The sequence below is a fragment of the Chelonia mydas genome, chromosome 1 (genome assembly GCF_015237465.2).
Source record: "Chelonia mydas isolate rCheMyd1 chromosome 1, rCheMyd1.pri.v2, whole genome shotgun sequence".
Taxonomy (NCBI): Eukaryota; Metazoa; Chordata; order Testudines; family Cheloniidae; genus Chelonia; species Chelonia mydas.
Genome location: NC_057849.1, coordinates 185212852 through 185239775, shown reverse-complemented (window position 1 = coordinate 185239775; position 26924 = coordinate 185212852). Strand labels below are relative to the sequence as shown.

Sequence of the window (26924 nt, the reverse complement as noted above, 5' to 3'; positions counted from 1 at the left end):
ATTTGCTAATCCTCATTTGTGTAATTATGAAGGAATCATGATATAATCTGGGTACTTGGGAAGTTACATCTGTTATTTTACATTTTGATCACATAATACCAGCATGCTAAATTAGTAAAATGATTTTCTGTTTGAGTAGCTGACCTCATTTTCTTCAGGTGCTCTAATTGCCACATGCATGCAATCTATTGCTCCTTGAACTCCTAGAATACCAGCATTGCCATAAAATCTATGCATTTCTTCTTGTTGATACCAGTAATTTTGAAAAGAAACATAATAAAGATTAGTATCCTAAGAAATAAGTGCACTTATGAAGTGAACTACTGTGTGTCATGAGTGGGGAGAAACCAGATTGTCTAATTCTAGTAATATCACCTGTTGTGGTCTTGAATGAATCTATGGCTACCAAAGAACCATAGTGTAGCAGATGTTACTTTCATTATCACTGGAAGAGCATTACCTCTGTGAAATCAACCCTCTGCATATGCTTTTGGATCTTCAGAAGAAGCATGCGATGGCCCAATTCTCTATCGCCTTGCATCTTGCGTAATCATTTGTACTTGTGTGAAGTGCATGTAAAATGCTACCCAGTGACAATGGCAGCATTTTATACACACATAAGTCAGCTTGCACAGATGTAAATGACCATCATACCCCATGTGCAAAAGCAATGGAGAATAAGGAGTGTTTGTTCCTAAGTTTGGCCCTGATCCTGCAAACTCTTTGACATGTATTTAAGTCAAAAGTCCTCAACTGCTGTTTTTCACCTGCATCAGTGTTAGCAGCATAAGAGCCTTGGACACAGTAGTTCCCCTGTCATTTTGAAAACATAGGGCTATATCTAGATGTCATAATTATGGAATCTAAATTTTTCCTTTTTGTCATTATCTAAAAATAACATTTCCAAGCTCTTTTAACAATTTCAGGAAATCATAAGGGTTTTTTTTTCTTTCTGAAGTTGATAGCCTTGATTATAAGAGTTCTCTTGATCGTGCTTCTCAAGTTCCTCGCTTTATGAAAGGTAGGAAAATAATGCTTAAAATAACTAAATTACATTCTTCGTGTATACAATAGCCTACGCATTTAGAAGAATAAAAATATTAATTGTGCGCTCAATCCTTTCTACCTATCTTGTACCAGGAGCTTTCCACTTGTGCAGCAGAGCTGAATACTAAATACAGGAGAAGCTGGGGACATTTAAGATTGCACAGGCAAAACTGACATGTAAAGGTATCCTCTCTGAACCAATTTGAAGCCGCAAGTAAAAAAGTCATCCAGTGTCTGACTCAAAATACACAACGCACAGTCCGCCCTGAGGAGCCTTTGCACTTAAAGAACTGAATGGCTAAACCTACCTGGTCAGTTGCCTTTACAAGAACTCTATCACAATTCTGGTCTTGCTATGACATGAGGGAATGTGATGTAATGGTAATATTCATATTTATTTCATATCTTTTGGGCCATTTTTTGGATTGACCTATGGACCACCTCTATCCATCCTATGAGAAAACCAGCTTGGAGCTCCCCATTCCACATGGACACAGTAGGAAAGATCCAGCCTTACCTGGACAAGCCCTGGGAGAGGCAGAGAAAGAAGCTGGCACCAGAACCCTGGCTGCGTAGGGGACTGGGAGGAAATCTCACCCTTTACTTCCTCCTGCCAGCCCAGCTATCTATCAGCTCTGCCCAAGTGATAATGGAATTGGCTGCAGGCCACCCAGTTGGCTCTGGGCAAATCAGTTGGATTTGGGGGTAAAGTTGGAGAGAAGAACTACCACAGCTCAGGTGACAGCACCTGCTGCTGCTGCTGGGAAGAAGAGGCCAACATATAGTCTGAACCTAGAGAGTTAGAGGGATCACCCCAAGTAGCAGACCTCGGCATATTCACAGCCAGTGTGGGAGAGCATCCCAGCAGCACTGACCAGCATAGTGATTGACACCAGGCAACAGAGCAGAGACCACAATTCACCCTTTGAGCTCATACCATCTCCTCAAAGGTTGTGGCGGGGGAATCAAGGAGTTTAGGCAAGCAGGTTTCTTTCAGGCACATGGCTCGTGATCCACTTCAACTCAGGGTTCCCTCATCATACAGGGCTGGTATTGTCAGTCAGACTCAGGTTTAAAAATTAAAATTACATTGAGAAAAAAATATATAAGTGCTATGACCCCTTTTACTAAAGCAAGCATGTGATTTCAATGGGACTAATTACTTGCTTTAATAGGTAGATACTGTTATAGGGTTATATAGGTTAGTTTAAAAATTCTATAGAACAATTATGACTGTTCTATTTCTATATGAACTTTCTAAGAGATTGGTAAAAATCTACTAGATGGGGAATTTTAGAGCTTGCATACTATGCTGTAATGCAGGAGTCTTTTCAAATGCATGGGCACTGACAGGAATAGTATGCAAGTATATAGTCCATGTTTTTATTACAGTATTATTTATTCCTTTATGCTATAATCTTATCCAGTTTATTCTCTAGTGGTTGCTAGTCAATTCATTTACATAGCTTAACATTTATACTACTATTTCAGGAGTGTTTGAAGACTGACTAGTCTTGTCTTGAAGACAAGAGTTTAATACACATTTTTTATATCCATATTGGGTTGTAATTCACAAGCATTTCTGTTCATTCATTGGATTATATACAATTTATGTGCCACAGTCAAATTCAATTTAGCAATATTCAGTGGAGGCTGGTGACATCTGAAAATGGTTAGGTGAAGTTGACAGATAAAGGTGCACACAGATGCAATGAACAGCAGTAGGTAAAGATCATAATTTGTCCAACACAAAACAGAATTGGCAGTACCTTCCCTGCCTGCCCTCTGGAGTCTCTTCCTGGAGCATAATCATTTTTCTGGGGTTTTTCCCATGGTAGTGTTTAGAATTGATCTTATGATTCTTATCTGGAAGAGCTATGGCTAACTCCCAGTACTACCAAGGAAAAGTATTCCTTAGCACTTACTACGTTGTGTTCTTGAGCTATTATTCAATTCTGAGATAGTATATGAAGACTGTGTTGTTCAATTTCATTCTATGCCCATAATTCTAGAATTCTTTGCTTTACTAGATTAGGAGGAATGCTAAGGAGATAAAGAACATTTCTCTCAACTTGCCTTTTCAGGGAAAAGCTGTGTAGCTCTTACTTAAATATGGTGAGATGAATACTAAGCTAGTGTAAATCAGGACAGCTCCATTGTTTCATGTGATTCACACCAGCTGAAGATCTGGACCAACCTTATTTAATTTAGGGCATGTCGGCAAGAGCACTTACTGCACAGCTAGTTGGAGTGTAAATCTACAGCGTTCCCATGTTCCATGCACTAACTATCCATGTTGACTCTGCTGATGTGCCCTAAAGTTCCCTAGTGCACACTGACCTATCACTGATCTTCTGCTACTCAGTTTTTATCATTGTGTCTGAAACATGCATCAAATAGTGTGTACTGCAAGTTAGGAGATAAGAACTAACCAATAAAAATTAATGCAAAGCACAGGTAGTTGGAGATTTATTAGAGCTTTGCTTCAAGCAGATCATTTCATTTTCAGTGACCTGGTTTTAATGAGATGAAGGAGAATGACCACTGGGCCGTTTATCCTTAATCTGCATTTTCCACGTAATTATACCATGTTTCCCAAGTTTACTGAAAATGACATTTTTGACGCTTCCGGGGATAACTTTCTTCTTTAAAATATTATGGGCTGCATTTATGAAAAGGTAAGTGGCCCATTTGACAAGGGGTAAAGCTAATACAGTAGCATGGCAGCTGCTGAAATATTAGAGCTATTTTCACAAGCAGGGACATTTACAGTACCAACCCTTCAATTTTTGCCCCTCAGTGCTACTTAATGGTGCATTTAAAATGATTGAATGGGGACCCTGGGCAGATGATAGAAATCTCATCTAATCTAATCTATATATATAGAGAGAGAGAGTTTTGAACAAAGGGATATTTGCATTTACTCCTTTTGAAGGAAAACTCAAGAGTGTTTGCAATGGTTCTTTACCAGGTACTTAATGATAAACTGCTCTGTCAAAAACAAATTACAAACAGTAAAAACATTAATAGCATATCCCATAAGTTGTCGACAGCATACGCACAATCCAGTAACATATTGTTACCTCAAATATCACCAGTGAACGGAAAATCAACCGGGGACAAAGAAGCGATTTTAAAATGTTTCTTTCTACCTAAGTTTTTTAGATAGATATTCTCTTCAGTTTTTACAAAATTTCTGTTCACCTTGATAAAACTGTAAAGTAACACTTCAGCTTCAATATTCTGAGGTTTTATTGCTAAGAGACAGTGCATCGAGAAAATTTATGAACTTCAGTCATAAAACAGAAGATTTGGGCCCACATTTTCAACCGTGAGGGCCCAAAGTTAGAGTCCTCAACTCATATTTAGTCAACATACGTAAAATTGGCCCGATTTTCAAAATGTGCTCTCTCTGACTGATTTCAACTCTGAAAACCAGTCTACTTTTGTAGAGTACCTAAATATGGACTTCAAGCATCCAATCTCTATCTTATTGTTTTGGACCAAAAGCTCTGCCAATCATCTGGAGAGGAACCCATCTGCAATTGCACTCATGCCCTCCTAGAACTGAATGAGAATTTCTTGCAGGGGAGAATCAGACCACAGGAAAAGTAGAGATTATATTCACCCTACTCCTTGGAACTATATGACACTGCCATTCCAGTCTGCATATGGTGTGATAAAGTTTTAAGACAGTTATTGGTGGACTGATAAATGGAAGTTTATCTAGTATACTGTTTTCTTAACTCCACTGTTTTGTGCAGCATTGTACCATGGTAATAATATGTACATACTCTTAAAATGATCAACTTTAATTAGCTGTGAAACACTAACAAGAGGGAATTTAAAAATGCCTGCAGAGAAGCAGATGGTTTACCTGTGTATGGTGCAGCATGAAAATGCATTGCATTACAGCTTGCTTTACCTGAAACAAAAAATGAGATTTGGTTTGAAGAGGAGAATGTTATTTGTGCAAATGATTACTGGTTATTAGTGAGTATTATTATTGCTTATATAAAGGCAGGGATGGACATGGCATTTATAAAACGTACAAACACAGACTCCATGCTTCAAGGAGTTTACAATCTAAGGTCTCATCATCCAGACATTTACTCACTGAAGACAATGGTATTACTTGTGTGCAAAAGGATTACTAATACAAGGGCAGAGTGATGTGATTGGGCCACAAATTAAGTAGTTCAACTTCACAAACATATTCCTGTAATTTTAAGCCATTGTGGGCAGTGTACTGTCTGCCTCTCTTGCTGTGCCCAGGTTTGCAGGGCCCAAATTATAGACAACTATCTTTATTTAAAAGAAAAAAAAGAAAAGGTCAGGCCAGAACCCTAGCTGGTATAAATTGACACTGGAGCTCATTGGAGGAACTTTGCATATTCTGATGGAATATGGTTCCATCTAAATCAAAACATTTTGTGAAATTGGGTCAATTTAACCAGAATTTCTTTTTTGGGAGAAAACCAGAAAAATGTTCTTTTGATGTCGAAATGTCCCATTTTGATCTTTTTCAAAATGAAATGTTACAATTTTTAATTTCAAAATGTCTTTGTGCTCTGAATTTTTAAATTTTCTATTGTATATTATAATACAATTCACACTTTGAATTAAATTAACCTGAATTAAGACCACTTTAATTCTGAAAGTGTCCACACAAAGGTTTAATGCAGTATAACTAATTCATTTTAAATTCACACTTTTGGTTAACTCGGATTAACTTTCCTGTGTGTCCCTATGTAGACAAGCCATTCGTTAGATTGAACCTATGAAAAAACTGGCAAAAATTGTAACAGTTATGTTACATAGAGCCAATAGCTCCATTTCAAGCCAACAGCATTGAGAATTTCTGTTGTGTTGCTAGCTATGGACTATAAATTACATTTATCTATACATTAATAGTCATAAAAGTAAAGAGATGTCAATAGTTATCTTTTTACATTGCAATCAATTATTATCGATTTTAGATTGTTTATAATAAAATTAGTTTAATATCTTGCGGGGGGGGTTAGGATGAGGGGGAGAAATGAATATGGAACATTGAGAGAATCTGAAATAATTTGGTCAAGGAAATAGATTAATCTTTATTTGTAACTTACTAATGAGACCCATAGCGTGTGTTTCTAGGCCTGGAAGGTCCTGATATACTGAACTATAAAGTTGTGACATTTTTAGCTAATTTTTGTCAACTTTCCAGGAGATTTTTATAACTATTACCTTTAATTGCTCTCCCTCTGAATCCTGTACAACTGGGATCATAGTATCTGAGGCACCAGACTTTGCCAATGGAGGAATACAAAGAAAATAGTCTACATGTTCAAAAACAAAACAATACTTACCAAGGTACTCCAAAACCAGATATAGACACAAAACATGTTTCAATGAGCATTACAAAAAAAACCCACAAATTTATTGACCAGAAAATTGACTTGGGTTAGCAATTATAGAAAATTGATAAGGGAAGCAAAGGAACACAAGGAGAAGTCATTGGCCAGGAGAATTAAAGATGGTAAGAAGGAGGGTTTTTTAAATATTTTGGGAAAAAGCAGAAATGTTCAATAAATATTTCTGTTCTATATCTGAGGGGGAAAACAGATTATATAGTCTCATCATATGGTGATAGCACTCTTTCCATTCCATTAGTACTTCTGGAGGATGTTAAACAGAAGCTAGAAAATTTTTAAATCATCAGATAACTTGCATCCAAGTCTTTTAAAAGAGCTGGCTGAGGAGATTTCTGGACAGTTAATGTTGATTTCCAATAAGTCTTGAAGCACTGAGAAAGTCCCAGAAGTCTGGGGGGGAAACTAAAGTTTTGCCAAATTTTAAAAAGCATAAATGGGATGACCTGAGTAATTATAGACCTGTCAGCCTAACATCGGTCTTGGGGAAGATAATGGAGCAGTTGATATGGGGCTCGATTTATAATGAATTAAAGGAGAGTAATGTAATGAATGAAAATCAATGTGGGTTTATGGAAAACAGATCCTGTCAAATTATTAGATTTTTTTTATCAGATTACAAGTTTGTTCAATGAAGGCAATAGTGATGATGCGATATATTTATATTTCTGTGCTCATTTGATTTGGTACTGCACAAACTTTTGAATAAAAAAGCGAGAACAATATAAAATAAATACAGCACAGATTAAATGGATTAAAAACTGGCTAACTCATAGGTCTCAAAACATAAATGGGGAATCATCATTGAGCGAGTGTGTTTCCAGAGATGTCCTGCAGGGGTCAGTTCTTAGTCCCACACTAATTAACATTTTTATCAATGACCTGAAGGAAAACAATATCATCACTGACGAAGGTTGCAGTTGACACAAAAATTGGGGGACTGGTAAATAATGAAGAGTACAGGCTACTGTGTAACAGCAATCTGGATTGGTTGGTAAACTGGGTTCAAGCAAACACTACACATTTTAATATGGTCAAACATAACAACATACACATAGGAACAAAGAGTGTAGGCCATACTTACATGATTGGGGACTCTATCCTGGAAACAGAGACACTGAAAAAGATTTGGGGGTCATGGCAGATAGTCAGCTGAACATGAGCTCCCAGTGTGATGCTGTGGCCAAAAGAACTGATGAAATCCTGAGATGCATAAAGTGAGGAATCTTGAGTAAGAGTAGAGAGGTTATTTTACCTCTATATCTTGCACTGGTGCAACCGCTGCTGGAATATCGTGTCCAGTGCTGGTGCCAACAATTCAAGAAGGATTTTGGTAAATTTGAGAGGGATCAGAAAAGGCAACAGGAATGATTAAAGGATTAGAAAACTTACCTTATAGTGATAGACTGAGGAAGCTCAATCTGTTTAGCTTAACAAAGAGAAGGTAAAGCGGTATCCTGATAACATTCTATAAGTACCTACATGGGGAACAAATATTTAATAATCAGTTCTTCACTCCAGCACAGAAAAGTATAACATGAGCCAATGGCCGGAAGTTGAAGCTAAACAAATTCAGACTGGAATAAGGCGTAAATTTTTAATGGTGACAGTAATTAACTATTAGAACATTTTATTGAGAGTCATGGTTGATTCTCCATCACTGACAATTTTTAAATCAAGATTGGATTTTTTTTTGGAAAGATCTGCTCTAGGAACTATTTGGGGGAAGTTCTATAACCGGTTTTACACAGGAGATCAGACTAGAGGATCACAGTGGTATCTTCTGGCCTTGGAATCTATGACAAGTTTCCAGCTGTTTGGTTATTTAGTTTAACGACATAGATCACTATTCATTACCAAGCTGTTATAAAAACAGTTTACAAAAGTGGATGCCTTAATGGTTTCCTGAACAGAGATAACATGCTGCACCATTGCTTCGGCCCTGTCAAGGACTTAGTCCCCCTGCAGCTCCCTTTGGTCTGTGGCAGACTCAAACTCACTCAGGCTCTGTTCAGCCAGACTAGGGTATTAGCATGAAATGTGCAGTGACAGAAACTCAGCCTTCTGGCTAAGTTACCTCTTCTGGAGTTACCCCCTCCAGGATACCACGGATACAAAAAGGAAGAGGACAGGGTGGGGGGAGGGGAAGTCCCAAACAAGCCATCAGCCTCTCTTCCTTCACAGGGCCTTGGGAAAACCACAGTTCAGTTTCCTCTGTCCAACCACTATAAAGTGTCTTGAGGTAACTGTTTATACTCCGGCCTGCCTTTGTCTCAATATGCTCAGTCAGTCTACAGGCAAGGAGCTGGTGCTGCCATCCCTCAGGCCTATCCTGAGGAGCTGAGGGAAATAAAGATCTATCCTCCTCCTAGAGCTGCCTCCTACTCAGCTAGGCTTTTCCTGTTTTTATCTTTTGCTGCAGTCCTGACATGCTTGGCAGGTGTGGTGGAGTGGGGCTACTTGAGCTCATAACAGCTCCTGATTGGTGCAGGGTTGGTACACCCCATCACAGACCCTTAGCCAAAATAAGTAAATGCACACGATCATACATAAAGTGTCTGTACCATTTGGATTGACCATATAGTTACAGTGTGAAATTAACAGTTTATGAGAATTAAATATCATTTCAAGTGCATTATAGATTAGTAAAACTTCATAAGGTCTTACTTCTTCAAAGGCTTTGATTGAAATGAATGGAACTATGCACCTGGGGGAGGATAGTCAGGTGGCGTACATCCTACAGCCACAATTGAAGCTTGTGGAGCTATGACAGTTTATATCAGCTAAGATTTTGCCACCTGAAGTTAAGCACATAGTAAAGTGCTTTTTGTTGGATTGGGGTGAGAGTGCTCAGCAGGACTGAGGCAAACATGACTCATTTAAGTGAAATAAATTTCATATATTAAATAAAACAAGCTTATTAGGTCTCCTTGATCTCAAGAGGTATACCTTGATACAGATGATGCTCCACCTGTCTCCAGGCAATTGGTTTTCATGTACTGTAGTCTGTACTTGAACAGAATATTGCTTCTATAAATCAGACATAAGGGCTTTTTATTATCTGAGCAACATACAAATCTCCCTTACAATGATCTTCTCATTCCTTGCAAACCTTGATAACAATGTGGAAGTAAAAATCATAAGCAACTGTTTTCAGCTTTATTGTGATTCCTCAATTTCAAATCATGCCAAGGCAACATCCTTGTACACATTTACCAATCACTCTCATGGGGCTACAAGTATTTTTTGAAAGTCTGGATCCTTTCCTTGAGATTATCTCAGATAACTTACTCTAAGTTTGATGCCATTATAGGAAATCTCATACCCCCTAAGAGGACAAAGATTACAGCATTTTTTTTTACAGAGATTATCTCGAGATAATTCACATCAGTTGCTGGAAAAGCCATTTAGCCATCATAGAGGCAGATGCCCTTTGATAGCTTTGACAAGCAGAATGCATATCTCAGGAATACTCCGTAGGCCTGAAAGAGGAATCACGTTTATGAATGCTTTCCTAGATGAAATCATATTTGTAACCTACTTGAAACAGATTCTTCAGGTCTGCAGAGCAGCCTTCAATAAATTTAAAGCCTGAAATAAGCACTTACTTATGTAAGATATTAGAAAAATAATATGGTGAAACTAAATAAAAGCTGTTAGTTAAGGATGCTGAAATATGTTACTGGCAGGCTGGTGTTGCTAAATGTGTCAGTTTTATAGCCAAATGTGGTGCTTCAGGATGTCAGTAAAACAATATTTGGAAGATACTGAAAATTTAGGCCAACATTTTCAAAAACGAGTGCCTACTATATCCTGTAAATAGCCTGATTCTCAGGAGGTTCTAGCAGCTTCTGTGGGGAACCTAGATATGGACTTAGCAGGCAAACTTTAGGTTCAAATTTTATAAAAAACCTTTACTTAATATTTAGATACTCTTTGATTATAGTTTTAATCACTTTATTAAACTGAAAGAGATAATGGGCTAGATGCTCAGCTGCCATTGGGAAGCTCCTACAGTTCTGCACTCCATAATTTGAGGGCTGCCCTGCAGAGGTCCTAATCCTGGGTGAGGTTATCATAGCCCAAAGCTTGTTCTAACCTGTGCCAGCTGTCAATTGCCCCCAAGAGGTGTTGCAGCGGCTGGAGATTGCTGAGGTGCAGGGATGCGTTAGCAACTTGCCTTGTGTTAGCTGCAGGGGCAGGTAGCACAAGCGCTGAACCGGTGCCTGAGAATACCTCAACATACATATAATACTCCACGGAACAGCTCTGAGAGTTTCAAAGCTATGTGAGCTGGTGATGCAGGCAGTCACACCTGTAACTAACTGTAGGGATTTGCTAGCTAAGATTGTTTAATATGTGACTTTGTAGAACTATTATACTCCCTAGGTTCAACACCCTGTGAGCACTTACATGTGATCATACCTGTATGCCAGAATGTTGGTTAATATCATATCATCTTATGACACGAATAAATAAGCTCAATTTAACCAAACACTTACATTTCCCCTGTGACGGGCTGGACCCCTTAGGATGCCATCTGATGTGCTGAGATACCACTGAGCCTGCCTGTTATGCCAGCCTGGGCACCCTTTTTACCTGTCTTGCTGAGCCAAGCTATTAAGCTTCCTCCAGCACACACACAGGCAGGGCCACACCAAACTTCAGAACGAAGCAGACACTGAGATCAGTTCTAGGAAGGCTCAGCTTAAGGGACTTGCCCCAGCATGCAGGTGTCCACCTTCCTTGGAGTGCAGACCCAAAGATATATTATGAAATCCACCCTCTTCCTCAATGTGAAGAGAGATGTGCACACTTCTTCCCCGCCCCCCCCCCCCCCCCCCCCCCCCCGCAACCAGTTACAAATTGCATAAACTGGGTTTTATTATAAAAAAGAAATAAGTTTCTTAACTACCAAAGGTGGATTTTAAGTGAATACAAGAGATAACAGGGAGAACAAAGCAAATTACTAAGCAAATTAAACCAAGCACACATCTAAGCTAGTTTCACTAAAGAAATTGGTTACAAATAGTATTTCTCACCCTACACATTGTTGCAGGCAGATTGTAGAAAATCTTGCAAGGCATTTGCACTGGTCTCCCTCTTGAGACCTCAGGTATTATTATTCACAAGCTAGACGCCCTTCCAGCTTGGGTTCAACCCTTCTCCCCTCAGTTCAGTTTTTGCTTCCAGGTGTTTTTTTCAGTGTCTGTTTGGGTGGGGAGGCAGAGGAGAACCATGATGATGTCACTCCCCTGGCTTATATAGCTCTTGTCTAAGGAGGGAACCATTTGTCTTCTAGTGGAAAGCCACTGGCATTCCAAAAGAGGAGGATGGGTATCCAGTACCAGGTGACTCAGACCCCGGTCTCTGAATGGCTGTGGCAGCCATTGCTCCTAGGCTGTCTCCAGTGTCCACAGGAAGACTAAGCTCTTTTACAGTCAATTGTCTTTGCTAATGGTCCATTAGCCCTTTCTGACTTTTTCATTGTTGTACCTGAAGGGCTAGTTGAAATACAGATACATAGTTAATATTCCTAACTTCAGATACAGAAATGATACAGGCATACAAATTGGATAATCACTTTCAGTAAATCATAACCTTCCCAATGATATCTCACATGAGCCATCACGAATAAAGTGCATCTCAGTTATGTCAGATTCATATCATAAGGATATTTTCATAAAGAACATGGAGTGAAACGTCACATCCCCAATACCATGGTATAAATACTTTATGACCAGTACATCAGGGTGGCTAATTTTTTTTCAACATGCATGAACATTGCAGTAACATTTAAATAGAATTTGGCTTTGATTGTGTTCACATGCTTAACTTGCCATTAATATTCATAAGTTCAGTTTTATTTGTATCAAAGTTCATGGAAGATGGCATTAGGGCAAATTGTCGGCAGCATGCCAGATAGGAGTATTTCCTATCAGATGGAGGGGCAATACTGTGATGGTTTGGGGGCAGGCCAGTGAGCAATTAGGGCACATGATACACCCACCTCTGAACACCAGCACACCCTCTGGGTTTGTCAGAAGACAAGCAACTAACAAGACATAAGTGGGGAACATGGGTGCCAAAGCTCTGGGACCTTGAGATTCTTTTATCCAAAGGGGTAAAGAAAAAAAATACAGAAAACAGAGTCTGTGGATTTATTCACTCCACTTTTTGTGTTTTTGGTTTTGTTTTTGTTTTTGGGGGGTTTTGTTTGTTTGTTTTGGTGAGGCTTAGGTAGAGAAAATGGATAAAAGGGAAAAGAAAGAAGATGACAAACCTATGGTAGCCCAGACCTTTGAAAACTAGACGTTTGCATATATGCAAGTTTAATTTCTGAGAGGAACTCTGGCAGAAGTGTTTCCTTATTCAAGCATGAGGCCTTAAAAGTAAGGACTCACACCACATATGTGGAGGTGAGGATTGGATAGATAAGCACCTGGCATTGGCAACTGTCAGGAGAGAGGATACTGGGCTAAATGGCTAAGTGATGCAGTATGGCCGTTTTTATGTTCTTATGTTAAGGCATGATAAGGAATTCAGACATAGGGCAGCAGAAGAGTCAGAATTGCCATGGACTAAAAAACACCAGGACCTTTGGCTGGAATGCATAACGCCTTATCATCCTCTCCAGCTGGTTTTCACAAAGAGTGGGTTGCCAGTATCAAAACTGTGGGCAGCATATGTAGCTATCAGGTCCACTGTTTGCTTTGCATTTAATGATGAAGAATTTTTGTTCCCACTGCAAGTACAAACACTACTGTAGGTAGTGTGAGGGGGCAGCATGGAACTCTGACTTCAGTGGGGGTAAGTGAAAGGCCGAACACAGTGGTTAAAAAAATGAGTTCAACAAGGGCCCAGTTCTTTGACAGAGTCAGTGGGGGGGACGTAGCACTTATGAAAAAGGCCCCTTATCCAATTGAATTACTTTGTTATTGGATAGCCTAGAAGGATGGACACAGCTTATTTATGGAATGGAGTTTCAGCTGGTTTCCAAATCCCATATGAAAGAACAAGACATCACATTTGGGTAGAGAATTTGAAATGTGTTAAAGGATTCGAGCCTATAACGTGGGCCAAAATTTTGGCAGTGCTAGCAGCAAAAGGAGAGTAACTGCCCATGTTTGAACCTTCCAATGCCAGACTTACATATATCTCCATTGGATGTGGTACCAAAGAAGGCCAAAAGAGAATGCACAATTACTCATCGCTTATCTTACCCCTGGGGCTCCTCTGTAAATGACTATATCGACCCACAATTATGTTCAGTTCAGTATTCTTTGATTGATGCTGCAGCAGCCATGGTTAGAGAGTTATGGTCCTGGTGCTATGGTAGAAAAATGCAATATATAGTCTGTGTTCAGGTTACTTTCTATGCTTGCCACAGATTTTAATGTATTGGGTTTTCAATTCAGGGTCCATTTCTATTTCAATAAAGCCGTGCCAAGGGGTGTGCAGTGTCTTGTGGAGCTATTGAGAGGTTCAGCACCATGGAGGGAACCTGGAGAGCACAATTCTGAGAGAGGCAGGCTTGCATCCTATAGTGCACTGTTGTAATGATGTCTTATTTGCATGAAAATTAAGATCAGGTGGTTGTGCCTAACTACTGAGGGTGTTCCAAGATTTATCTGAGTTCCTTGGGGTCCCCACCACCACTGAAAAAACTGGAGGTCCAGAAGGGAATCTAACTGGATGAAGTTCAGGGTATTTCTTAGCTACTTGCAGAAAGGTTGGATACTGTGAGGACACTGATAAGGAAAATCCCAGATAGTAAAAAAGTTAAATGAAAACAGCAATAGGTGGGCATGGGGCACTTAAAATTTGTGTGCTGGGTGGTGGCCCCGTAGACAGCTTTTGGGTGGCTGACACCTCAGGAGTGTGAAAAACCCCGTTATTTTGTCAGAGTGCCCAGGAAAATGACAGAAGGTTTAGAGGTATGGGAGACTATGGGAGACATTTTTAAACAGTTTAATGGACTTTCAATTGTGCATTCGGACTGGATACTGTGGACAGAGCTTCAAGTGCAATCCAGTGCCTCAGAGAGAATAGGTTTCGGGGGTGTCCTATCACAGCAAGCAGTGTGTTCAGAAGTGGCCAGAGAATGGGGTGGCTCCAGGTATTAGAAAGAATATTACAGTCCTTGAATTTTTTTCCAATGTTGGTGGCAGTCACTATTTGGGGAGATCCATTCAGGAATAAAAGGATTTGTTTCGGGTCTGACAACCAGAACATATAGAACAGACAGTTGGTTAAGTTTGCTCAGGTAATGAGGCTAGCAAGGATTTTCATATTGCACTGCCTCTTGTTTAACCTTCCTGCCTGTGCAGGGCATGTTCCACGAATCAACAATGGCATTGCCAATGCTCCGTCTCGCTTTCATAACAGAAGATTCTGAGAACTCGCCCCATTTGCCAGCAGAGCTCCACTGGTGGCAGCCCACCAACTGTGGAACCTTGGAGCCTAACAACCATAGGACTAGTTGATCGTGTGGTTGTCCTGAGGACGTGCAATGACTCTAAGGCCTGCCTTACTGAGTTTACAGAATGTAAAGCTTGGGAAGGACGCCGGCATCTGTGGCCCATCCTTCCCCATATGTTAGCTTCCTCCACTATATCAGGTTGACTGGATTGCCTGTCATTTTGGTGTAAACTAGTAGGTTTCCTGAACCCATGTAGAGATTTCTTATTGCGGAAGCTCCTGGAGTGATGGTCCAGAGGCAATGAGTGGACACAGAGGAGATGATAGGTACTCCATAACTATAGAAATTCTTACAGGGTTATTAAATTCTCTACACAGGATATGCAGTGTGGGATGGAGGCTGTTTTATTTAAGGCAGCATTCATTGTGGCCTTCTTTGATGCTTTCAGGGTAAGTGAGCTGGTGCCTCAAGCATCCACAGATAGTTCCAGGTGGGCATTAGAACTATCAGATATACGATTATCACCCAGAGTGGTGTTCCTGTACTTAAGGTACTCAAAAACAGACCAAAATGGGAATGGAGCCTTGCCAACAGTTCAGGAATGTGCGGATGAATGCCAGTGCCCAATCAAAGTTTTCCTAGCCCTCTGAAACCGGGAGCTGGACCACAAGAATGGCACTAAGATAACAGTTTGCTGCAGTAATGACAAAAGCTTTAGCCTACTGCAGTCTCAAGCCAGCTAACTTTGGTACACATTCTCTCAAGACTGGGGCAGCAACATAGGCAGTATTGGAAGATGTCAAATCTCAGAATGTTCAGGCTATAGGGCACTGGAAATTGAATTGTTACAGGATTTTGTCTGCCCCAGGAGAAAAATCACTGGGACAGGCAATAAGTGCAACTAATCCAATCTTTCTGATTCATGGGGATATGCAAAACATAGTCAACGTTTGGATTTGTGGGCAATCATTAGGCCACAAGGTAGCATCCAGGTCACAGCTGGGCTTCATGGCCAAAGCTGTACACATTCAGTTGTTCGACAGAGAGGCATACTATGCAATCATCTCATTTGTCTTCTGCACTCATTGACAAATTACCCCCCCTCCGCCCACACACACACACACCCCTAACGTTCTGGTTATTCACCTTGAGACAAATGATTTTGGGGCCTGCACTGGAATCACTTTGAGGGATAAATTCAGAGGGATGTTGTGTGAATCAAGCAGTTCGGGACAGATGTTAGATTGGTCTGGTCAGAAATGCTCATGAGGAGGGTTTGGTGGGAGCCACAGAATTGGTCCATATAGATAAGGCTCAGAAGAAGGTGAACATTGAGGTTAGCAGGATATTCTTGGACACTGGTAGTTCAGTGGTCCAGCATAGGGAATCTGTTAAAATCAGACTGAGCTGTTCAAGGATGATGGAATACATTTGTTCAACACAGGACACAACCTCTAGCTCTGAAATGTGGGGGAATGGATGGGCAGGAATTCTGACCTCAGGAGGTGTGGGTAAGGGGTGTGACCAGGCTTGTCACTTGTGCACCCCAGTGGCCGATTTCCAGTGCAGTTAAAAGGGACAATTCCAAAAAGTAAAAGACCTGGGATTTTGTTGATGGGCCTTGTGCTCATGAGATGGGGGGAACCTTGTGAGCTTCATGGACTGAGGTTTCCCTTTTGGTACCCTCTGCCCCCCTTGCTGGGGGTTCTGTGGTAGGACTCAAAAAAGTGAGTTGAGTCCTGGGGTAGTCTATCCTGGGTCATGGGGTATGTGATAGGAACCCTGGAACCACTTAAAATGCCTAGTATGTGAGAGTCTGGGAAATGTGGGGGTAACACCCCATCCCTGTGTTAGGTTTAAGAAAGTTGAGGCCTGCTGCATAAAATCCATCCCTGTGTCTAGCCTCATTTGCTGCAGTGTCTACATCAACACCACAAAGAGATGTCAGACAAATAGGCTGAAATATTAGATCATGGATGTCTGTATTTGCTGCAGTTCCCCATTTTACCAAATAGATAACATGTTGTGGAATACGACTGTCATGATCTGATTTGTTTAGAGTCATAATAGGAAAGGTCTCTTAACAAAGGAGTATGTCCCCAGGGACTTGCTCAAATAGCAGGCTTTTATAAAACTCTCAATTTATCATCAGGCAAGTAATTTTAGAAATTCAAAACATTTCCTTCATGATACTTAGATGAAAGTACAGTAATTCAGTCAATTCAGGGTGAACATTGCCCTTGGCTTCTTCAGGTTCAGCCAGAAATAATTCTGTAACTGAGTCAAGTATTTCTCTTGGTCCTTTGAAAGACTCTGAACCTTGATGAAATGAATCTTGAAGCTGCTTGATCTATTCAGAAAAGGAACAATTATCATATGCCCGTTTATTGAACCTTTGTTAATAACTCAGAAAGTGGAAAAGGTCATTCTGCTTACGTGTCTGTGAAAAAGCCTCATCTTTGTTTAGAAAGCAAGCAAAATCAGAAACTAGTTGATTCGTTCCCTGAAGGTAGAGGTTCACGTCTTTCTGATGGGATGTAATGCTAGCCAGAATTTAAAATGCAAGATGAAACAGTGAATTAAAATCTTCAGTTTAACAGATAGCCTTTCTCAGTTAAAAGTCCCTTAACTTTTTACCAGAAGCACAACACATGTTACCAAATTCATCATTCTACTGAGCCAGCACATCTCAGACCAATACATCTGAGCGCTATATGCAGATTTAATTTTCTTAAGGGGAACTAAATTGGCAGCAATTTGGGCTGTGTGACCTAATGAAGCTCTCTTCCATGGTAAAAGTCAGATAGTGACATTATTGTGGCTATATTTTTTCTCTCACTGCTTTTTCTGGTGTAAGATGCAGTGGTACCAAACAGGTTTTTTTTATTGATGATCACCCAAATGGGCACAGAGAAGTGATACCACACCTCTATGAGTTCCAAAAGCAACATATCAATTACTACGTCTGCAAGTTAAGACCAGTCCAGATTCAGAGATTTCACCTGTTTCAGAGGATTCTTGAAAAAGACTGTGGCCCTTTGTTTGCACTGAATTAATGCCAAAATCACAAGCTCTTCATACACTTCAAAATTATCTTTTGAGTCAATGGAAAAAAATATTTGCATTTAAGCTCTGGATGTGCTATCAATAGATTAAATTATTACTAGATGGATCAGACAAATTTCTTTGCAACAACCTTGAGCTAAAAAGTGCAGTGCCATCAGATGGTTCAGTTTCTCTTGGATGGGGAGTCATTCAGCTCAAACTCAAATTCACAAACTTCTCAGTTGAGTCAGCATACAATTTTAATTTTTCATAGCCATGTACTAATTCATAATATCCTTAATTAGTAAAGGACCTTCCTGTTTCTGCTGTCACTGAAACAAATGCATAACAGATGACCCTAGTTGATTAGTTTGATTAAGATCATATTCTGTTAGCCTTAAAACTACTTTCTTCTTTTCCCCTCCAGTCTTTTCCCAAGTACAACTCAGAGAGATTTAAGAATCTGGCCAATAGGCTGCAATGTGTTCACAAACAATTAGACAAAACTTGCCAATAATGAATGCATTCATGGAAATCAGGACTGATCAAAAAGAAGCAACTGTTACTGTTCTACAGCATTTATATGTGTGGTAGGTGCTCAGCATTTGGTCACATTTGAAAGGATTTCTTCACGTCCATATTGAGAGTGGGGACCTCTTGCCCCTGCTTCTTCCTCTCTCCATCCTGGTAGCAGGATTTTGAAAAAGGGGCAGAAAGGATAGGGCCTACTCCAGCCTGTAAAGCCAGCAGGATAACACACTGAGGGAGCAATCTATACCAAATGGATGGCACAGATTGCTCACCTTCCCCCCTCCCCAGAGCATTCCCTGAAGAGACTGTGATTGCCTCAAGCATAGTCTCTCCAACGTCCTCCTGGGGCTATGCAGCTCAGCCTCCCCTCCCCCCGATACAGGGCAGTGGCATAAATGACAGCCTTTGTCATCGCGCGTTCATGTTGGTATCTGAAATTCCAGATATGTTCTTTCTGTCTCTTGCTCCAGCACCAGTGGTAAGGATTCTATAAACAGAGTCCAGCTGGCAATCTTCTTAAAAATGTATGATGAAGAAAAAGAGAGACATTCAATCTTCCAGTAGCTATTGGCTCCACCGTAAAAAGTACAGTTGAGCATAGTAATTTTGTTTCACAAAGGATTTTGCTATTTCAAAATAGTTTAGGCTTAGTTCTGATTTAGAATGAAAACCAAAATTTTCAAAATTCTTCACAAAACCCAGTAGGGTGCCCTGGAGCCATGGACCCTGAAGGTCTTAGGAATTCCAGGGCTTCCAAGGAGCGGGGTTTGTGAGCTGGCAGGAAACCAGGTAGACAGGTTCCAACCTGCCCTGTTTCTAGGAGATCTTAGTTAAAATTGAGCTGTGTTCTTGGAACATTTTGATTTTGCTAAATGGTCAAATTCTAGGGGAAAAAAATCAGAATTTTTCCAATGAGCTCTTGAGCTAAGATTATTGACAAAAACAATTATTTACTAATCAGCTACATGATATAAATGTATATCCATCTCCCCCTTTCTAGGCCTAATGCTGGCACCTATACTCACAGTGGCTAGTGCTTTACTCTGCAAGCTGTCCAGTGGTGTCGGCAAGACTACTTTTAGAATAAGCTAATGCCCATGTAAAGTATCAGAATGTGCCCTCTGAACCTAAACACGCTTAGAATATTGCCACCATGTCTTTCTCATTAACCAAACAACTAACAACATCCTCAGGAACAGAGTCTTGATTATATACAGCAGAGAGAAGGGGATGGGAAAGCAGCCAAATCTGTGGAAGAATAACAAAAAGGTGGCAAATAATAGTTATGCTCGAATAATAATGCCTTTTGTCAAATTCTCTCCTGAAGAAAAATAAATTAGAAAGAAAAAAATCATTTGTTTTTATTTTATTTTTTTTAATTCTTGGCAGTTTCCCTTTTATATCGGTTGTTGATCTGGAAAACTAAAAGTGTTCCCCTGCAGCAGTGGCATCTTTCTCTAGAGATATATACATTAAAAGTGTCTGTCTTCGTAGATTGTAACTAACTGTAGGGCTGCTGCATTATGACTTATCAGGGTAATGACTAAGAATTTACTGCTGTTCAATAATTCCCTTAAACAAATTCTAAATAATTCTCATTAGAGACCACTTCTACCACTGATTCTGACACACAGGTCACAATGACTTTATTGTCAGGGCGCAGTGTATTCTGCAGCTGCAGAATTTGATGCAGCCTTTACCAGTTGCCTCAGAAGAGTTCTCCAGAATGTTAGCTTTTGTTTAAATATATGCATGTGCACGTGCTCATGGGTTTCTGTGAGAGACCAGGTTTGTATTTTCAAGGTTACCAGTCAGCGATGCATGCCTGAATCTGCAGACAGCCTGAAACAATCATTCTGAGAGGTGTGGTCTGCTCAATTAATATGGGTCTGTGAATCTTAGACCAGTGGTCGGCAATCTGGCGGGCCGCACATGGCCCAACAGGGTAATCCACTGGCGGGCCACGAGACAGTTTGTTTACATCTGCATGGTGTCTGCAGCTCCCAGTGGCCACGATTCACAACTCCCATTGGCCGGGAACGGCGAACCACAGCCACTGGGAGCTGCGGGCAGCTGTGCAAATGTAAACAAACTGTCTCGTGGCCTGCCAGCGGATTACCCTGATGGGCCACTGGTTGTCCACCACTGCCTTAGACTCTATGAGTCTGTGGCTAGATATTGGACATTTTATTTTCAAAATGCCACAAAATTCAGCATTTTTGGCATATAATTCACCATGGTGCTGGAACCCAGAAACCCAACATTTCATTTTCTGTCTCCTTTCTTGATGACACCTGCACCTGCCAATTGCTCTGCCCTTTTCTCTAAAATGGGGTGTTAATTGGACTACAGTGCATGCTCCTTACACTGTTCCATGGAACTAGACAGCAAGGGTGAGTGATTTGAGAGTAGTTTACAGCCAGGCATTTCCCACTATAATACTCTCTTTGCAATTGCTTATAACTTTACCAAACCTTAACTATTTGGGCTGAAATTTTCCATGCTGGGTGTCTGCCTCAGACTGCATGATTTTGGATACTTTATTTCCAAGAACAAGGCTGGTAAAAACATATTGTTTTGCAATGTTAAAAAAAAATCTGGTAACCTTTTCTTTTAAAACCTCTAATCCCCCCTGTGGTTTGGTTCAAGCACTTGATATGTGGCAGGACATGACAGGGATTTGCCTTTTTGCTCTTTCCATGAAAATCTGCTCAAATTTGGCCAAGTTATAAGCATTTGAAAAATCTCAGTTTGCACATGCTCAGTGAAGACTTTGTAGATTTGGGAAGCTAAAATCTGTGAAAAATATGTGTACTCTAATCATACTCCAGCCTCTCACAGCTCCTAGCTCTGATCTGACTACTGCCCAGCTGACAGAGAAACAGGTGTACAAGGGCAAAATAGGGCTTTCCTTGTAATGGCTGTTCAGGCCAGCCATCATAATGAGGGCAAAAAGCCTGTCTCTCTTGTGCTCTCAGTGATTTCCCTTCTGCTGATGCCCAGGCACAGTGGAGGAGGAACCTGCCTGACTTGAGTACAAAGTGGGCAAGAGATGGGCATGGGGGCAAGGAGGGAGTAGACTGGGAGAAGGAGCCTGGAGGTGGGGGAAATGAAACTGGAGACTGGCAAGGTGCGGGGAGAGGAAAACTGAGAGTTGATAAGAGAAGACTTGGATGGAGAGCCTGGGACTGGTTGATCAAGGAGTTTAGGATGGGAAGCCAAAGAGAGAAAAGGGGAATGAGGACTCAGTTATGGAGAGACAGATTGGATGGGGTGCTGGGAGAGAGTAAACCAGGGGGCAGGGGGAAGGCAGGCCAATCTAATGCAGAGCAAGAGTGTGGAGAGAGAATTAGGGATGGCTGGACAAAGGGATTGGGACAGGGAGCTGAATGAAGAGGTGAGGACTCTGAGATTGAATGAGACACTTGGAAGGGAGACTAGGAGCTAAAGGGGATGCAGAATGTGGGGATGGGGGCAACTGGAGGCCTGGAATGATGACAGAGCAGTGGCAAGGATTGGCTAGGCAAGGAGACAATGAGCTAGAGGGTGGGGAAACACTGAGATTTGACGGTCGAGATGACTGGGATAATAAGCATGAGGAGCGCAGACTGTGACTGGCTAGGTGAGGAGGATGGGACTAGTGTAGAGGAGTCCCGGGTGAGGGGAGGGACAGGACTTGGATAGAGACAGGTTGGAGGGGACAGGACAGAAGCAGCTTGGGGAGAACAGGCAGAAGAGTCTGAGCCTATTAGAGTACACTCCCCTTCAGAGCTTGGCATGGAACCCAAGATTCCCAAGTCTCATCATTCCTCTGCTGTCAGCAAATATTTGTGACAACTCACTGTCAAAGTGTCTCATCCCCCTTTGGTGCTGGGGCACATAGAAGATAACCTACTACTGGTATCAGTTACTGCATTAGCTCAGGTGGCAGAAGTATGTGTGGTCCATTTGAGTGTTTCAAGCCTGCTGAACAACCATCTGGGTATCAATATGATGGCACGTGATAGATTTGTTTTTTTCAGTTTGCTTTTGTAAAAGACTAGGAAATTACACATAAACATCTAAGTTAAAAGAACATTACGATCGCAAAGTGAAACACTCAGAATTTAGAAAATGCCAGAATTAAGGTTGCCTGGGCCCCCCAATGTGTATACTCATATTAATACAGTCTTAAATTATATGAACATGTATTTTTTACACGGGAGCCCAGCTTTATTCAGTTCACAGGATGGACCTGCTCTAGAGGTGAAACAGGGTTGTGCAATTCAGGAGACTGCTGTCTAGGAGATACCTGCTTCATTTGTTGCAGAAGTGGGAATCTGTATACTATTTATAGTAGTGGGACAGGCTGGTCTAGGCCTGCCCTTAACTAAAGGCCTCTCTCTCAGTTTAGGAGGGAAGCACCACTAAATCCAGGCTACAGTTGATTGCTGGGGACAATGTAACAGAAAACAGGAAGGGGAGTGAAGGAGGCAGGCAACTGCAGAAAGAGAAAGGTCTCATGACTATGGAGATGAATAATGCCCTGGAATATTGGATGCTACCTCTGTCTCTGCCACAGAGTTCCTTTGCAATGCTGGGCAAGTTATTTAAACACGGTCACTAATTGTACTAATAAGACTAATTGAGCCCCTTAGTCTTATTTGTGCAAGTGCTGAGCACACACAGCTGCAACTGAAGTCAATGAACATATAAAGTGCTTTGAATATATAAAGTGCTATATAATGTTAAGTACGCTCAAAGTGAGCGCCCAATGTTAGTGGATACTTTGGACCTTAATCTCTCTGTGCCTTAGTTCCTCATCTGTAAAATGGGGACAATAATACCCCCTAATTACCGAGAAGATTGTGAAGATTGAAGATTGATTGTGAAGCACTGAGGTAGCATAGTGAAAAGCACCACAAAAAAACCAACGTGGAAATTAAAAATTCTGTCTTGAGAGCAGGGTCTGAATAATGTGCGGTAAATAAGCCTAGGGCTACACATTGAACAATGAAGGGAAAATAAAATATTGAATAGCTGCTCGTTCACCGAGCATTGTCCAACCTGTGTGCTGAATGAGGTTCCGTGGAAAAAAATCATATGTGATCATGTAATTAAAAGCTGTATCATGGCTGAATTAAGGCTCCACAGGTAACATTTATTCTGGCATTTCCCAAATTTCAGCTTTTCAACCTTGATAATATTCTTTTAACATAGCGATTGTGTGTGTAATATAGAATATATGATGGTCAACAGTAAAAAGTCAACATTGACTCATTGGTATGTGAGTTACCACAGTTATATCCTTTTCTAATTATAGAGATATGGGTCCAATTCAACAACCACACATACTTTCCCTCCTTCCCCCACCCACCCACCGAACGTGTTATTTGTCCTCTTTTTTTCTTACTGTTGGCATAATAGCAATTAATATAATTAAATGCTAAGTATTTCATATATATCTCAGAGTTGTAAATGGCACATCATGTTTTCATTCTTGTCTGAGACAATGACTGCATCCTCAATGGAACAAAAAGCCTGTTTGATAAAGACCAAGATGTACAGTTAGAATTCTTTTGACCTTTTCATCTATTCAAGAAAAAGAAATCTAGTATTATAATGCTAATTTGTTTCACTGTGTGTACCACAAATATTTGCAAAAAATGTTTGCTTTTTATACAATTAAAAACATAAGAGTAAAGCACTGAAAACATAACAATTTATCTCCCATTCTCAAACAGTTTGTTGTTTTAACTATACAATAAGAATTAATTCTCTTTTCAGCTAAAATCCCACAGGTCTACAGAATTCAGCAAACGTATCCAGAGCTGTAAGAACACAGCTCTTAAGTGTCATAGTCTTTAAAATTAATAAAGCAAAGTAAGTGGGAAAAGTTTAGGTTGCTGAAGTGTGAAGTAATAAGAAAAGCCTCTTCTGATCCAAAGTATCATTTATCTTTGTTAAATATTACTGCAGTGTCAGTGACTCACTTGCAAAATATCAGTTCTTTGCTTTGGTAAATCAAAAGCATGATGACTCCATAAAGGTTATTGTTTTTAGCAATAACTTTTTAATAGCAGAATCAGTCTTTTTTTCCTTTCAGCTTTTCTGTACTAAAGTGTTTCTGTCCTGCTTTTTTTCCCGCATCTCAAATCACAATTTATTTCATCTGTACTGTATGCTTCCTGCCAAGATAGCAAATTGTTACAGCTCTTCATTGCAAAAGATGGAATAAAATGCAAAATAAAACACAATAAATTGGAGGGTTTTTTTAATACTTGACTTTTAAATTCCCAGAGCTCTGTGAATTTGGAAGCATTCTGGATCCATTTAATCTGAACTCAGCAACCCCAAATTATATAACTCTGCAATAAATCTTCTAATGTGACAAAAATAAATTGTTTTAAAATATATGGGGTGATGGAGCTATGTAAAAATAGGCTATTTTGCCCATCTTACTCACATTATGTGCTCATTTTATAGTCACATATGTAGTGGTGGACACATGGGCAGGGCTTCCTTCCCATCTTCTCCTGTTACTGCTGTAAAGCCAAGAAAGCTGCCTCAACATAGGGGGCATATTATGTGTAACGGCATGCTTATCCACCCTTAGAGCAAATGGGAATTTTGCCATTGATTTAAATAGAAGTAGGTCCTGAGTGTTATGTATCATCAACACAATTGTCAAATAATTCCTGATTGCAGGTTCTTTCTTATTGGCCATTATGATTAGAAACAGCAAGTCTGACATTCAGATCCAAACCCAGGCTTACAGCGGTAGCACTTCGAAAAAAACATGAACTGGTATATACCTACAACATTAGTTGTGTCTACACTTTAATATCAAATCAATAGTTCACCACTAATGTGATTCTGGGTTAATTAATAAATTGTTGGGTTGTTAAGAATAAGCAAAATGCCCTGGTTTGAGAAATTCTGTTCAAGTTAGAGCTCATCTGTACTTATACCAGTGCAGTGCAGCGCTTAGTGAAGATACTATCTACAGCCATAGGAGAGCTTCTCCCGCCGGCTTAGGTAGTCCACCTCCCTGTGAGGCAATAGCTATGTCGACTGGAGAAGCCCTCATGTTGATATAGCACTTTCTACACCAGGAGTTAGGTTGGTACAATTGTGTCACTCCGGGATGTGGATTTTCCACACCCCTGAGCACCGTAGTTATACGGACATACATTTGCAGGGTAGACCAGTGCTTAAAAGGTTGACATGAAGAGAAGCCAGCATTAAAATTAGTAAGTTAATACTCCCTGGACTCATTAAAAAGGGATGATTCTGTTAGGTTCCATGCTATATTGGCTTTAATGCATATCCAGCTGGCAAACCGAGTTTGTTAGATTTCATCTTTAAAATCTAACTGGCATGTCGGCAGGTTCATAAGAATTGATTCCCTTTCATGCTTACACTGGTAAACTGAGCCAACTGAATATGGAAATATGGAGATCAACTAAATACAAATGTACCTGGCTATTTATCAGAATACAACTGAACTTCAAAACATTGTTTCTTTGCCATATTTCTTGTGGACTTTACAGTTGTAATACTGTAAAACTGCAATAAAACAAAGGGGCAAAATAACCTAAAAATGATCATAAACTATTGCTTTCCCTTCCAGATTCCGCCTAATCATCAGTTACTGTGTACCGCAAAATATGTTCTCATCAAATTGGGCAGCTACAAGCATAAAGACACAGCCCAAGATTTTTAAAAGTGACTTTTGGCTGCCCAGCCTTGAAACACCTTAAAGAGGCCCAAATGACAAAAAACGTCAAGCACCCACCTCTGAAAATCAGACCCTTTAAGCTGTCTGAAGTTGGACAGCCAAAAACTGAAGCACTGAAAATCACTAGTCATTGCTGAAAATCTTGGCGACAGTACCACGCTAAATGAGTAGATACAGTCAATAATTGTCCATAGTTAACCCAAGTGGTGTGCTATTGAGAATAGGCTGGTAACCTGCTATTCATGTCCTTATTAGAGGCCACATACTGCCACTGCAGTTGAGAATGAAATAAGATAGAAAGATAGCAATGAGTCCTGAAGGGCAGCAGCGGCTGACCAGCACAGGAAGCACAGGGACTATTCCCTACTCTGACCAGGGAAGGCTTAATAAACAGATGGGAAATACATGAAGCCAGTTAGCCTGTTCGTAGCTCACTCAAGGAAGATGAAGTTATGTGGTAGGTTACTGGCAATGGAGAGGTAGTCCCGCATGCCCGGAGTTGAGTGAAGCTTATTTTGCTCAATATACAGGATACCTGAAAGTAGAACTGATCAGGAAATTTGATGGAAAACTATTCTATTTAAAAAAATGCAGTTTCATCAAAATGGACATGTTGTGAGTGGTTTTGAATGATTTTGCTTCAACTTATATTATGCGGAAATATTTTATATTATTGGTATAAAAACATGCATATTAATATAATATTATGTAAAAACAATCATAATCGAAACATCTCTAGCGAAAC

General features: G+C 40.3%; 1 long non-coding RNA gene across 1 annotated transcript in view; it reads right to left on the bottom strand.

Moving 5' to 3' along the window:
• Nucleotides 1-7910: 7910 nt before the first annotated feature.
• The window catches only part of LOC122464127, a 49893-nt gene continuing 30879 nt past the window's right edge, over nt 7911-26924 (bottom strand). The window contains exon 3 of the long non-coding RNA XR_006288033.1: nt 7911-7939. This is a non-coding gene — a long non-coding RNA (uncharacterized LOC122464127). The remainder of the gene's footprint in view (nt 7940-26924) is intronic.